This window comes from Arachis hypogaea, chromosome 4 (genome assembly GCF_003086295.3).
Source record: "Arachis hypogaea cultivar Tifrunner chromosome 4, arahy.Tifrunner.gnm2.J5K5, whole genome shotgun sequence".
In the NCBI taxonomy this organism is placed as follows: domain Eukaryota; kingdom Viridiplantae; phylum Streptophyta; class Magnoliopsida; order Fabales; family Fabaceae; genus Arachis; species Arachis hypogaea.
In genome coordinates, this window is record NC_092039.1 from 61817514 (window position 1) to 61832061 (window position 14548).

At 37.1% G+C, this 14548-nt stretch overlaps 1 non-coding gene across 1 annotated transcript; it reads right to left on the bottom strand.

Moving 5' to 3' along the window:
• Nucleotides 1-12098: 12098 nt before the first annotated feature.
• Nucleotides 12099-12206, bottom strand: LOC112799441 (small nucleolar RNA R71). The gene has a single exon (XR_003201022.1). It is a non-coding gene; the product is annotated as a small nucleolar RNA R71 (small nucleolar RNA).
• Between the last annotated feature and the right edge of the window lie 2342 nt (nt 12207-14548).

Here is a 14548-nt window from a genome sequence, read left to right on the forward strand (position 1 = left end):
GGATGGTGGATATTGATTCTATATAAAGAAATTGATATTCTACATTCTATGCCTCATTTGACATGATTGATAACCTTTTCAATTTTACCAGTACTTCCATCCTCATCATCACAGAGTTCATGAGGAAGTTCAATAATATTTATTTGGGTTCGATACCTATAATCAGCAACTCTTAATCTATAACATATAGAGAAGAAAGAATAAACATTTGTATGTTATATCCATTTCGTTTAATTAATTGAATCCAACACTAAAATATATTAATGTGTTCTGAATTTGCACCCATCATCACATTGTTAAGGATTCTTTCATTTGGTACGTCAATCCTCTCACCACTAGCACTTCACATATGCCAATATAAATTTTCTCAAAAGATGTTTGGTTTTGGAAATTCTATAAGAGATAATTTTGGAGCAATGAAGATCATCAAATAATGCAAAAAAAGTCTTTGTTCTTTTTGTTTGGGTATATCCTAATGCAAATTACAATGTTGAAGTATTTGATTATCATATCTTGAAGGTTTATGTTATTTTTTGTAAAAATATTAATGAACATGGAGCAGTTTTTTTTATCTGAAACTTAATCATGTGATACTTTGATGAGATGATTTAAAACAAACCAAACCATGGAGCAATTTCTTGGACTATTAGGAGTCCAAGAGCAATAGCAAAAAGTTGGAGATGCTACTGCTTTTGAAGTTAGAGTTATTTCTCTTAGAAATGCTCCCGCTCCTGAAGTTGGTTTTTTTATTATAATTTAAAGAAATTTAGTAGAAGTTATTTATAACAACAATGGTTTTTCTCAGAGGCTATAGCCTTTTTCTTTTCTAAACATAAAATGTTGTTCAAAGGTGTAAAACAGTATCACACTTAAAATAAGCATAGTCATTGTTGTCTGTTGACATCTTATATAACTTGCTAGCTTTGATTTTTATAGATTTTTTTTGTTACTTCAAATTTGTATTTGCTTTTGGTTTTGCTAAGTAATTTGAAAACTTTCCTTTTCTAAGGAACAAATTTCCTGACAAAGCTCAAGGTGTGAAATCTGTTGCAAGGTGCTTTGGCTGAAGTTACACCTACCAAAGTGCTATGAATGATTCATCTGCTTAATCGCTATTTTTTACCCTTTTTTGTTTATATTAGATCATTTTTGTCTCTTCTTTAAATGTTCAGTTTAATTATTGGATGGAACTCTTTAAAATTTAACTAAGTTGATATGTATTTAACAATTTTTCTTCTTCCTTTTCCTTCCATAATTATCTTTTGTATATTTGTTTTTGAGTTTCCTTTAAAAAAGAGTTTCCTACCATATATAAATATTGAAAACTCAAGGGCACATAGATAATGCTAATGGTTAAAGTCATGTATTACATGCATTATATTGTGAATATGCAGCAATAATAATAATAGTTCGTAAATTATTAGCTTTAATTTTCTTTTTCTTCTGCTATATATGCATGATGAATATAGCTTTTCAATTTTTATTTTGTATTGTGATTTCTATTAACTCAGCATACATGATGATCAGATTTTTGACTGTTTAGAATTTCACTAATGAAGTCTCGTTGTAAAGTATAGTTTCTGAACCAAACAATAATCCTTTCATACAAAAAGTTGTTTGTCACTAGTACAAACCCCTAAAATTTATAAACCAAAGTATTAGACCTCGGGTCGTTCTCCCTAGGACTTGCAATGAAGTGTCTTGTTATTGGTTGTGAGTTATTTTGGGGTTTTGGATGAGAAATATGAATAGTAAATGGTAAGAAAGCTTTATTAACAAAATGGTCTTGGCAAGGTTTGGTTGTCAAGGATCTTCATCATTATCACTAGCCACAAGTATGGTAGTTGCAAGGATTAATCCCATTTAGTTGTCCTTAAATCAATTAACAAAGGAAAGTCAAGTGAGCTATATCAATCCTAGTCCATAAATTTTAGCTTCTCACTAATTGGATTAATGAAGGCTAGAGTCAGTGTCTATTAACTATCAATCAATTGGACACTAGTAATTCAAGAAATCCTAAGTTACTTTTTCAAGCCAAGAACATAAAATTCTATTCTAACATTCTCCCAAGCATTTTATCAAACATTTGGAAGGTATAGAAGGAAAGTATACTAAATCACAACAAGTATGAATTCTAACAACAATTGAATACAAAGAATTAACAACAACAATCAAGGAAATCATAATTATCATGAATTACCTCAAATTGCATTATTGAAAGAAAACAAAGGAACAACAATCTATCCAAAACAAAATGAAGAATTACAATTATTAAAGCACATAACTAGAAAGAGGAAGATGAGAAGAGTGAGAATTGATAAAGGAGAAGTGAATCAAAGCATGAATTAAACCTAGATCTAAGAAGAGAGATTAACCTAAACCTAATCCTAATTCTAGAGAGAAGTGAGATCTTCTCTCTCTAAAACTAACTAATCCTAATCCTAATGATGCTCAATGATAGATTGATGCCTTCCCCTTCTATCTTTGGTCCTTTTAATGCATTTTGGCGCCAAAGTTAGTTCAGAAACTCCCCAAGATCGCCAGGCACGTGCTGCTTTAATGAAGTCATGTGCGGACTGTGACGCGTGCGCGCACGGTACGTGTGCGCATCCCTGGCCAATTCTGCAATGTGCGCGCGAGCGCCTTGTGCGCGTGCGCATGCATGGCTGGTTTCTTTTCTTTGGCTTTTTATGCTTCTCTCCACTTGTATGTTTCCTTCCTTGCTCCCTTTGATCCATGCCTAGCCTATTTCAATCCTAGAATTACTAGCAAACACATCAAGGCATCTAATGGAATCAAGGAGGAATTAGAATTCATCAAAATAAGGCTTAAAAAGCATGTTTTTGCATTTAAGCACAAATACGGGAGAGATTACAAAACCATGCTAGGTTAAATGCGAGAAAAGGTCATCAAAATACTCTAAATTCAATACAAGATAAACCCTAAAAATGGGGTTTATCAATACACCATTGCAATAGTTTTTTAATTATTGAACCATGCTCTTTACTATTTTCTTTAAGTCATAACTTGAAAATTATATAGATTTCCTTTTCGCTATTTTGTAAAATAAACATTTTTTAGTCAATTGATTTAAAAATAGGTCACTACATGTAAAACAAACATTATTTACATTTTTAGTTAACTAATCGATTGCTAGCATTTTACTAGAGAAAAGATCATGAACTTGAATTATATAGTGATTTTATTAGGGACAAGATTTATGTGCCCTTGATGTCGTTACTCATTTCATACAAGGACAAGATTTAGGACATATTTGTTTGAACTTCAAAAAGTGATATTCGATAGTTTTTAACTCAAGTTATTATGCATTTATGTTCACTTTCAGGCTGCAGGATTTACAATGTAAATGTCAGAAGTAAATCCCTCTCTTGCTAAGAAAACACTACATGAACTCACGAACACCACAACTAATCTAGAAATCAAATAAAAAGATTTGAAGTTGAAAGTAAAGTGCAGTATAAAATAGTAGAACATGATGTTTTTCGAGCAAATTATTCGTTCTACGAGAGGGTTTATGCAAACCTGAGTGTTAAAGTTGAAAACAAGAGAACTTAAGTGATAAAGTGTGAATTATGCAAAAATCTAAACGTGATCAAGTTAGTGTTACACAAAATATTTTAACATTTAAAAATATTTTGTTTTTACTATATTTTTTGTCTTATAGTACTTGCTTGAGGTTGTGAGAAATATAGTATCCCGATTTTTAGCATAAATTCAATACCTCGGTGGATGAAAATTTCAAAAACTTTCTTAGTTTTAGTTTATAATTAACATTTTAAAAAGTTGTGAAAGGAGTTGCAATAACTTTTAAGTTGATCGCATAATAAGTTTCATTTAGAAACGAAGTTGAAGCAACTAAATAAAATATTTTAGTATGATTAGTTTAGTAAATTTTAAACATAATCTAAAATTTCTAAAGCATATGTATTTATTATTTTTTGTAGTATTGCCATAACAAAAAATTGTCATAGAGAAATTGTCACAAAAGCTGTGTACATGTGAGAACATAATTACAACTTTTATTAGCATAAATGTGAAAAATCAAATTTGTTGGTCTATATGGGTTGAAGAAACAATTTTTACAATAGGAAAAAAGTTTGTATCCTAAGAACTTGAGAACATAAATTGATAAACATAATTTTTTTTTTTGCTTTTTGTTTGTTTCAAAATGCAGTTTGGATTAAAAAACAATGACTATTAGATCAATACGGTAACTATAAGATAAAGAAAAAGATTAATACATGTATAAACTTTCATATTCATGTATTATGTATTTAAATTTGTCATGAGGTTAGTTGTTTATTTGAAAGGGAGAATCTTTTCTGTGTCTATGTAAGAGAATGTGGCTGTTTTTGGGAACGGAGGTGGTTGAAGAAGTAAAAACCTTTTTATTTTTTTGTTAAAAATTAAATCCACAATGCAACAGTGTAAGAACCAGAGTTTTCTCCCGTAAAATCGTTTTAATAAAATAATAATTTTAAGTGCCCGAGATAGATTCAAAATTTAGAAGTTTTAATTTGAATATATAAAGGTGAAATTTTATTTCAATGAATTTTCTAAGTTGGAAAATGTATCTTTTGCAAAACATTTTTGTAAAAATGCGTATTGGCACTTAAGCTGGCAGTACTGGTTCTAGTATGTCCAGTACCGCATATTTTGGAAAATAAGATTTTGAAAATTGATTTGTTGTTTTGAAATGACAAAAATAATTTAGAAGTGAAAATCGGGTCTAATCTTAAAGGTTTTGGCCCAAAGTGGGCCAAACGGACTAAAAACGCTAACAGGTTGGACTAGGCCCAAACTGGGCCCAAGGCCCAACATATATATACATGTTTAGTGAGCTTTTAGCTCATTTTTCACCTCCAAGAGAGAGAGAGGCACGGTTTAAGAGAGAAGGGAGAAGAAAGAGGGTGACACTGATGCACCACTATTTCGTGGTACATCTTGTGCTTAATTGAGTGGATTTTATCCACTAATCTCACACTTATTCATAGAAATCGCATGTTTTACATTTTCCTTCCTGATTTTGCGCTATGATTGAAAACCTGCTTCCTAAGCCTTTAAATGATTAGATTATGATCCCTTTCTATACCATTAGATGTCGTGATCTGTGTGTTCAGTGTTTTTAAGTTTTATAGGGAAAGAATGGCTTGGAAAATAGAAAGGAAGCTTGCAAAAGTGGGAGGAACACAAAGAAACAATGAAGCTGACCAGCGAGACTCGACGCGCACGCATGGCCCACACGAGCGCGTGATCTGAATTATTCCATAGCGATGCGCACGCGCACCTGACGCGTACACGTGACCAGCGCAGAATACAAGAGATGTGTACGCGTGACTGACGTGGACACCTAACAAGGAGTTTTGACATATGACGCGCACACGTGACCTACACGTACGCGTGACATGCGCGACGTACAGTAGTTGCAAAAAAATGCTAGGGGCAATTTCTGGGCTGTTTTTGACCCAATTTTCAGCCTGGAAAACACAGATTAAAGGCTGCAGAGTGGGGGAATCATTCATTCATTCAATCATTTCTCATTCACACAATTTGAGGTTTTAGATGTAGTTTTCTAGAGAGCGAGGCTCTCTCCTCTCTCTAGGTTTTAGGATTTAGGATTTCTCTTAATTTTAGGATTGTTTCTTCTCAATTCCAGGTTCAATGTTCCTTTAATTTAATTCTCTTCTACTTTTATTTATTCTAGTACTTTGGTTTATCTATTCTTTCTTTTGATTCTCTTCTTATCCAATTTGATTTATGAACACCATGTTAGATTTGATTTCTTTATTTAATGCAAACTGAGGTATTTCATACTTATGATTTTAATTTAGCATTTTACATTCTTAGCTTGAATTGATTAATTTGAGACACTTGAGTTATCAAACTCCTTTGTTGATTGATAATTGGAAATTGCTGGTTGGTTTGGATCCCTCTAAAGCTAGTCCTTCCTTAGGAGTTGACTAGGACTTGAGGAATCAAATTGATTAGTCCACTTGACTTTCCTTTATTTAGTAAGGGTTAACTAAGTGGGAGCAATGAACAATTCTCATCACAACTGATAAGGATAATTAGGATAGGACGTCCAGTTCTCATAACTTGCTATGAACTTTATTAGTCATTAATTTAATTTCTTGCAATTCACTTTTCTTGCTCCTTATTTCAAAACCCCAAAAAGATACAATTTCATAACCAATAATAACTACACCTCCCTGTAATTCTTTGAGAGACGACCCGAGGTTTAAATACTTTGGTTATTAATTTTTATTGGATTTGCTTTAGTGACAAACAAGTTTTTGTACGAAAGGATTCTTTGTTGGTTTAGAAACTATACATACAACGGGAATTTATTTTTGTGAAATTCTAAACTGTCAAAAATCCGTTCGTCAAATTGGCGCCGTTGCCGGAGAATTGCAAACGTGTGCCTTATCATTGGTTATTGTAAATATTTGCTTTTTACTTGTTCTTAGTTTTTGTTAGTTTTAGGACTTAGTTACCTATTTTTATTAGTTTTTGTTTTTCTTTTCTACTATGACTTCTCACCCCTCTGGCTACGAGCATAGTTATAATTATGTTACAAGAAGAGGAGATTATAATGCCAACATGCACCATGGTTGGAACAATCAAAGATGGGAGGAGCCACAAGGATTTGATCAACCCTCTTGGCATTAACCCCCTCCAATGTACTACAAGCAACAACCATTCCATGATGCATACGAAGACAATGGTTATGGTGGACCTTTTCGTGATACTCAATACCCACCACAACACGTCTATGAACCCCATCCTCTTCAACGTCCCTATGAGCCATATGAACCAAACATAGAGCCACCCTAATTCCAACCCAATTACTCCCAAAAACTACCACACTCACAAGCCCCTAATCCTTGCCCACCATACCAAGAGCCATATGAGCCACATTATGAACCACCACCTCAATATTCACCATCTCCATACCCTTACCAAGAAGAACTACCTTCCTATTATGAACCCTTTCTCCAAAATAATGAACCATCCTACCCACCCTAATCTCCACTGGATAACAACATCCTCAATGTTATTCACCAAGGGCAAACATCCATGGAGAACAAACTCTACCATAAATGGTCTAAACTCTGCTATACAAGCTCTCGCCTCCTGGATTGAATCATTAACTACCCTCAATAATCAACCCTCAAGCTCTAGTGCACTTCCTTATCAACCACATAATGATCTCTCCCTCTGATGACTTACATCATCTATCCTTTTTCTTGCAAAAAAAGGACCATAAAAGAGGCATAATCTCATTTGATCATTGCAATTCATGCCTTAATTGATGAATATCATAGTACATTGCTTTGAAATGAGTTTGTGTTAAATTTCAGGTGAAAAAGACATCAAAAATTGGAAGAAAACAACAAAATAAGTGGGGCGTGTGAAGCAGGCATGCCACTTGGAACAAACGCCACAAAAATGTATTGGCGTGGCACGTCAGAAGCTGGGCATGGCACTGATTTTGAGCTTTGAGTGTCGGTTTAGATTTCCTTCTTATAGAAATAAGAACTACTTCGTTGTAAGCATAGCTCCAAACCAACAAACAATACTCACATAAAAAAAATTGAGTTGTCACATATACAAACCCCAATAAAAATTAACCGAAATATTTAAACTCCGAGTCGTCTCACAAGGAATTGCAATAAAGTGCTCAATTATTGGCTATGAAAATGCAAGGGGGTTTGATTTTATATTTTGACAAGAAAAGTAAATAACAAGAAAGTAAAATGACAAGAACTAATAAAATAAAGGGAAAGAACTATTGGCTAAGACATGGGAAATTGAGATCACCATCCTTGTCTACAAACTATATATTGATAATTATGAGAGGCCAACCTATTAAGTCTACTTCCAAAAGCTTTAAGTACGTAATATCTACTCCTAAGCTTGAAGTACGTCAAATAGGCTTTATCACATCAACCCATAAGTCCCAACCTATCTACTAATTAGATTAGTAGTGGGTTGGTGTCAATGAGTATCAAAGTGATCACCAAGGGTTCTCAAATCACCAATTCATTGAGACCCAATGACTCAAGGTCACTCACTTCCCTAGCCTAGGCCAAGAGTAAAGAGAACTACTCAAAAACTAGAGAAAATATTTTATCAAACATGTAGAGTGCAATGAAAGTAAACATCATAAATTGCAAGAATAATAAAATCTAGCAACTACCAATTACAATGAAAGTAAAACCACAACTCAAATCATCAATAAAAGAACATCAATCATCAAATTTCATTAAATGTAAACAAAATCCAACATGAGCATTCATAAACATAAAAGAGACATAAAAATAAAATTGACAAGTGAACTAAGAAAAATAGAGTAGTATAAACAAGAAATTATAAAGGAAACAAGATGAAATCAAGAAATCATGCCTAGATCTAAGATGGATTAACCTAACCTAACCTAATTGTAGAGAGAAGATGGAGCTTCTCTCGCTAGAAACTAACCTACATGATGCCAAAACACAAAACAATTGCTCCCCCTTGCGCAAGATTGAATTCAGCATGAAATAGCATCAGAAATGAGTTGGATTGGGCCCAAAATGAGCTGCAAAATCGCTGGCCACGATTTCACTTTAGTGGGCCACGAGTAGCATCAGCGTGCACGCGTACATGGCACGTGCGTGCTCCTAAACGCGAAATAACATATGGCAAATTTTATATTATGTCGAAGCCCCAGAAGTTAGCTTTCCAACACAACATAAACCGCTTCATTTGGACCTCTGAAACTCAAGTTATGGTTGATTGAGTGCCAAGAGGTCAGGCTTGACAGCTTGACGGTTCCTTCATTTCTTCATGAGTTCTCCCACTTTGCATGCTTTTCTCCTCACTTCTTCCATTCGATACTTGCCTTATGAACCTGAAATCACTCAACAAACATATCAAGACATCGAATGGAATTAAAGTGAGTTAAATTTAGCTATTTTAAGGCCTAAAAAGCATGTTTTCACATTTAAGCACAAATCAAGGGAGAATTGCAAAACCATGCTATTTCATTGAATAAATGTGAGAAAAGGTGATAAAATCCCCCAAAATAAGCACAAGATAAACCACAAAATTGGGGTTTATCAGGCACGCCAACTCATTAACTAGAAGAGTCATCACTAGGGTGTGCCACTTTGTATCGAAGGCGTGGCACGCCAGTTCCAGAATTTACTCGGGGGTGCCACTTGAGGATCAAAGCGTGGCACGCCAAGCCTAAGAAACCTACAATTCAATGGGCGTGCCACTTGAGCAACATGGCTTGGCACGCTGGTACAAGAATCCAGAGAAGGGGTTGAAGGCTAATGAGATCTGGGCGTGCCACTTGAGCAACCAGGCGTGGCACGCCAATGAGCAAGAAGGGAAAGCAAAAGCTGGGCGTGCCACTTGGTGTCAAAGGCGTGGCACGCCAGCTCAAGAGTCCCACTAAGGCGTGCCACTTGAATGTCCAGGCGTGGCACGCCAATACACAAAGAATACCCAAACCAAAGTTGGGCGTGCCACTTGGTGTCGAAGGCATGGCACGCCAGCTCACATATCTCACTTGGGCGCGCCACTTGCATGATCAGGCGTGGCACACCAGCACTTAAGGTGGCCAAACAAAGCTAGGCGTGCCACTTGGGTATCGAAGGCTTGGCACGCCAGCTCAATTATCCCACTTTGGCATGCCACTTGAACGTCCAGGCATGGCACGCCAACTCTTAAAACCAAGGCAAGTGAAGGGGCGTGGCACCCCAGTCCCATGACGTGGCATGCTAGTAGTGTTTTCCAGAGAAGGAGATAAAGGGCCAAATGAACTGGGCGTGTCACCTGGATTATGAGGCGTGGCACGCCAGCAAGAAGATGAAGCATTTAGAGGGGCATGGCACGCCAGATCCTGGGCGTGCTACGCTAGTACAAGTTTCCAGAATCATGAAGATGTGGGAAAAGGCCTGGGCGTGCCACCTTGCTTCGAAGGCGTGGCACACCAAGCTACTTGAGGACTTTAAAGAGGCCTGGGCATGCCACTTGGTACTGAAGGCGTGGCACACCAGAGATGTGATAGAGGAAGGCGTGCCACTTGAATGGTGAGGTGTGGCACGCCAGGATTGAAACAAAGGGAGCGTGACACGCCAGAGGAGCGCCAGTCACATGCCAGCTGGAAGATCACGTTTGTTGAGTTTCTTTTCCCTCCAAATTGTAATTTTCCTTTTTCACTTTTGTATTTTTCTTTATTTCTAGATCTAGGAATAGTATAAATGCCCCTAGAAGTAGTAGAAAAAGGGAGTTAGTCATCTCAGTAGGTGATTTTAGAGTTCTAGTTTTTCACTTTTCACACTTCATCTCTTCCATCTATTTTACTTTCTTTCTGACCTATGAGTAGCTAAATTCCCTCTCGTTGAGAGAGGGAGCTCTATTGTGCTTGATGGATTAATGACAGTGAATTTCTTCTTCTTTTCATCTTCTCTTTGATTTGCTAGAAGGAATTTCATTCTTCATGCTTAGTGTTCAATCATCTTGTAAAAGAGGTTGAATGCAAAATGGGTTTCATGGGAACCTTGGAAAAAGAAACATGAAACCATGCTAGAAATCCATTCTCACACTTGAGTAGGATCTGGGTTTTGGTGTTTCGATATGGTGACATATAATGCTCCCTCTACCTGGACCTACAAGAATGTGTGGTATAATCAGGGACCAAGCATATCTCTTTTCATGAGCAATTAGACCAAAGAATTGGCTATTTATCAAGATCTAAGAGATTGAGTCACCAAGGGATTGGGGCTCAATCAATCATGATTACCAAGAGGTCATTGAGTTGCATGATTGAAGAGGATATAAGCTGGATTTAATCCAAAGAGACAATATCTCCTGATCTCAATGAATTTCCCCATTCTTATCTCTCCCATTCTTTTATAGCTTTCATTTACATTCTACAAATTCCCACTCCCTTTTACATTCTTGTTATTTCTATTTCTGCACCTTATTGCTTTCCTTTATTCTTTCACCATTTATGTTTCTGCCATTTATAATTCCGCACTCACAACTTATTCTGTTTAAGCTTGACTAATTCACCAATTAAGTAAAATTGTTCAAATCTACCAATCTCTGTGGATACGATCCCACTCCACTATGGGTTATTACTTGATGATAATTTTGGTGCGCTTGCCAAGGAGCAGATTCATCAATTTTATTGGGAGGGGAGTGAATCCAGACTCATCAAGTTTTATGGCGCCGTTGCCGGAGATTGGTTTGAATTTGACAATGATTAAATTGATTGGAGAACTAGATTAAGCATTTTCATCTACCTTGTTCTTTTTCTTTTTCTTTTTTTTTTTTGTGATCTTTTAATTCCCTTTTAATCTCTGCTTTTCTTTCTCTTTTTTTTGGGATCATTTTAGCTATTCATTGTTTATACTTCCACTCTTCTAACTGTTTGATTAATTCATCAATCAAGCTAACCACTAATCTTAACTGAGGTGATTCTTTCACTTGCCCTTTTCTTACTGTGTGTTAAATGTATGACAGGTAGAAGGGGAGAAACTTCATGCTCCTTTGATAGTATTCCTGAGAGGACCTTCCTTAGATTAAGGAGGGAAGCTATAGGTAAAGGCAAAGTTGGAGAGGAGCCAGTGGAAGAAGATCTAACAACCACCATGGATGACGAAGTGCACGACAATGTTGGAGGAGGTGCTGGTAATCAAGCTGAGCAAGAGAGGAGAGTCTTAGGCTCTTACATCAACCCAAATCCAGGAAATTGTGGCAGCAGCATCCTCAAGCCAACAAATCATGCTAACAATTTTGAGTTGAAACCTCAACTTATCACACTAGTCAAATATAACTGTTCATATGGAGGAAGTGCCCAAGAAGATCCAAATCAACATCTAAACACATTCTTGAGGATATGTGATACTGTAAAGTCCAATGGGGTACACCCTGACACCAACAAGCTACTCTTATTCCCTTTCTCATTTAGAGACAAGGCATCAAAGTGGCTAGAAGCATTCCCCAATGAGAGCATAACCACATGGGAAGATGTTGTGAACAAATTTCTAGCAAGATTTTACCCTCCAAAGAGGATCAACAGGCTAAGAGCTGAGGTGCAAACCTTTAAACAGCTAGATGGTGAAACACTCTATGAGGCCTGGGAGAGGTTCAAGGATATAACGAGAAAATGCCCACCAGAAATGTTTAATAAATGAGTGCAGCTTCACATTTTCTATGAAGGACTAACCTATGAATCAAAGAAGGCTATGGACCACTCTTCAGGTGGTTCACTTAACAAGAAGAAGACCATTAAGGAAGCCATAGATATCATTGAAACTGTAGCTGAGAATGACTACTTCTATGCTTCAGAAAGGGGCCAAAAGAAGGGGGTGCTGGAACTTAACTCTGTAGATGCCTTGTTGGCACAAAACAATGCAATTGCAGCATAACTAGCAGCTTTGACTAAGAAGATGAAGAACAATCAAGTTACAGTGGTTCAAGCTCAAGCACCACCCCAAGAAGGAGATGCACCAGAAGTCGAATGTGAGTAAGCAAACTATGTACACAACCCCTCTCGACCAACATATGACCCTAACTCCAAGACATACAACCCAGGATAGAAGAACCACCCAAATTTTGGGTGGGGAAACCAACAAGGTCACAACCAAGATCATAACAAGCCATACCAAGCCAATCAATACCAAAATCACAACCCCAACCATCAATCAAACAACAACAGACTCTACCACAATCCACCTCACTCATCATACCCTTCCACCCAGCAAACACACCACCATCAAGACACATTAACCTCAACTTCACAACCATGCGAGATTAGAGGTAACTTTGAGAGAGTAGAGGTTGCAATAGCACAGCTATCATCACAACTCAGAGGGCTATTTCCACCCTTTTGGAAAGACAGGAGCGGAGCAGAGAACAAGGTAGCTAACCACCTCTCAAGAATTCCGCAAGAAAAAGAAGAGAATCATCAAGTTGTAGTAAATGAAAGCTTCCCTGATGAGCAGTTGATGATGATCCAAGTGGCCCCTTGGTTTGCAAACATAGCTAACTTCAAGGCTATTGGGGAACTACCAACCAACATCAATAAACACATAAGGAGAAAGCTAATCAAGGATGCCAAACACTGCATCTGGGATGACCCCTATTTGTTCAAGAAGTGTGCAGATGGAATCTTGAAAAGGTGTATCTCCCATGAAGAAGGGCAGGAAGTACTGTGGCAGTGCCATGGATTCGCTTATAGAGGCCACTTCAGTGGAGAAAGAATAGTAGCAAAGGTGCTTTAATCCGGATTTTACTGGACAACAATGTTCAAGGATGCTAAGGAATTGGTGTCAAGATGTGATAAGTGCCAAAGAGCTAGTAATCTAACCAAGAGAAATGAGATGCCACAACAATTCATACTAGAGCTTGAACTATTTGATGTATGGGGGATATACTTTATGGGACCTTTCCCAACCTCCTACTCAAGCAGTTACATATTTATGGCTGTTGATTATGTCTCAAGATGGGTAGAAGCCATAGCCACTGCGACAAATGACAACAAGGTTGTAATAAGCTTCTTGAGAAGGAACATCTTCAGCAGATTTGGTGTTTCTAGAGCCCTCATTAGTAATGGAGGGACACACTTCTGCAACAAACAACTTGAGACACTCCTTCTCAGGTATGGAGTCAAGCATAAGGTGGCAACTCCATACCATCCTCAGACCAACAGGCAAGCAGAGATTTCCAACAGGGAGCTCAAACGAATTCTTGAAATAACTATTGGAAGCTCAAGGAAGGATTGGTCTAAGAAGCTGGATGATGCATTATGGGCCTACAAGACAGCCTACAAGACACCCAATAGGATGTCCCCATACCAGCTGCTATGTGGTAAGGCTTGTCACTTACCAGTTGAGCTTGAGCATAGAGCATTTTGGGCTCTAAAACTACTGAACTTTGATGAGCAAGCTGCTGGAGAAAGGTGACTAAGGCAACTCAACGAGCTGGAGGAATTTAGGAACCAAGCATATGAGAATGCAAAGATTTACAAAGAGAACACAAAAAGGTGGCATAATCAGAGGATAGCAAGGAGAGAGTTCACTGAAGGACAAAGGGTGCTGCTGTACAACTCAAGACTCAAGTTTTTCCCTGGGAAACTTAAGTCTCGATGGTCAGGACCCTTCACCATACTCAGGGTGTTTCCCTATGGTCAAGTGGAACTCATGGAGGACAAAACACAAAGAACTTTCACTGTCAATGGCCATAGACTCAAACACTACTTGGGAGGCTCCTCAGAGGAGCAGAGAGTGAGCTATAAGCTCAACTAAAGATGGAGGAGTTTCGAGATAGTGACAATAAAGAAGCGCTAGTTGGGAGGCACCCCAACACTTTATATCCTTTTGATTTATTGCTTTCATAAAAGCAGATTGTGAATATTAGCTTAGGAAATTTAATTTCAGCTTTGATAGTTAAGATAGCTTTATGAATTATTTTGTCTCCTATTTTTTGAAAGTGCAACTTGATGAGGGCATTTACTCATGATAGGTGA